This window comes from Capra hircus, chromosome 8 (genome assembly GCF_001704415.2).
Source record: "Capra hircus breed San Clemente chromosome 8, ASM170441v1, whole genome shotgun sequence".
Lineage (NCBI taxonomy): Eukaryota > Metazoa > Chordata > Mammalia > Artiodactyla > Bovidae > Capra > Capra hircus.
The window spans coordinates 88,285,760-88,287,576 of NC_030815.1; the positions used below are offsets into that span (position 1 = coordinate 88,285,760).

The 1,817-nt window shown below is 52.7% G+C and overlaps 1 pseudogene; it reads left to right on the plus strand.

The window, feature by feature from the left end:
* LOC102188592 lies at positions 791 to 1,340 on the plus strand (annotated as a pseudogene).

Sequence of the window (1,817 nt, forward strand, 5' to 3'; positions counted from 1 at the left end):
GTCCGGAGGACACTGTCAACTTCAGAAGCACAACCCCATTTGGGATCCCCGATAACCCAGAAATCCTAGGGGTACAGAGAATGGCCTGTCCAGGAGCCTGCTGAGAGCAGGACTCTGAGAAAGTTTGACTGTCCCCTGCAGGGCTACTGCCCTCCCCAGTGCTGGGAACCCAGTGTGGTCCAGGGTGCTCATCAGTGCCAAGCCCAGAGGCCCGCCCTGCTTTCACGATGGGAGAACACCAGGCCCCTGAGTCCCACCGCTGACAGGGTTTCCACGGGCAGTGTGCAGGGTCAGGAAGCATTTCCTAAGTAAGACCTATATGCCCCAGAGCAGTCCTCACTGGTCTTCCCAAAGGCCAGCTCTGCTTTAACCTGGAGGAGGATGGGCAGGCAGGATCCCTGGCCATAATCATTAGTGAGCGCGCTCTATACTCAAGGCAGTGGACTGGGGCTGGGGCTGCACAGAACACAGGCTCTGACCACCGCAAGTGCACAGTCCAGGAGGCCCTGAAATTTTACCGAGCACCCCCAACCCTGCTGATCACCCCCACCTCCCTCTTCCGGCAACCCCCATCAGGAGCCCCCCAAAGTCAAGGTGGCAACATGGAAGGGGGTGCGGAAGAGCCTGGAAGGTGCCCAGGAACAGCCCACACGTCTCCCCCAAACACAGCCTCACAAAGTCAGATTCATCCTGACAGGTAAAGCAGGGGACACGTCATGAATGGAGGGTGAGGGGCTCTGTCCCACCTTCAGACTACACAGAATCTCAGGAGACAAATAAAGCTCTGGATCCATTTCTCAAACTAATGCTTGATGGAACCCTACTCCAGGTAGAAGCGATGGTGCAAGAAATGAGTCCCGTATTTAAATAGCTTTGGGGAACGTAGGGTGAAAAGAAGCCTGGTGCCAGCCTGCAAGATTCATCCCAGCTTTTACCCCTTCTTTCCCTCTGGAAAGGCAGCAATGGCAGACTGTACAGCATGGCCAAGATTAAGGCAGGAAACCGTCACAGCAAGAAGGAGGAGGAGCTGCTGAAACAGGAGGAGCTGAAGGCGGAGCTGTCCCAGCGGCACGTGGCTAAAGAGGCAGGCAGCATGGCTTCCAAACTCTCCAGAGTCCGAGTTGTTCATAAATCCATCACCCGTGTACTGACTGTCATTAACCAGACTCAGAAAGAGAACCTTCAGGAAATTCTATAAGGGCAAGAAGTACAAGCCCCTGGATCCACGGCCCAAGAAAACATGCCGCTGACTGAACAAGCATGAAGAGAACCTGAAGACCAAGAAGCAGCAGCAGAAGGAGCCACTGTACCCTCTCTAGGAGTACCCAGTCAAGGACTGAGCATCCAGGCATCAATAAAACAAAAAAAAATCAGAAGAAGAAAAAAAAAAAAAACTTTTATCCCATCACAGTGTATCTGGGCTTCCTTTGTGGCTCAGCTGGTAAAGAATCTGCATGCAATGAGGGAGACCTGAGTTTGATCCCTGGGTTGGGAAGATCCCCTGGAGAAGGGAAAGGCTACCCACTCCAGTATTCTGATGTGGAGAATTCCATGGACTGTACAGTTCATAGGGTTGCAAAGAGTTGGACACAACTGAGCAATTTTCACTTCACATCACTTCAGTGTATCTGGAATGTCTGAGAGATGTGGACCTGCCACAATGCCACATTTATTTAACCACAAACCCTTTGTCATGGACCATAAAGCCAGGGTTCCATGGGACATTGGGTGGGGTTGCAACCCTAATCTGTCTCACAGTCCTGACACCAGGACAGGTTTGTGCCCAGGTGTCCCCCCCTCCACTCCCATCACCTGGG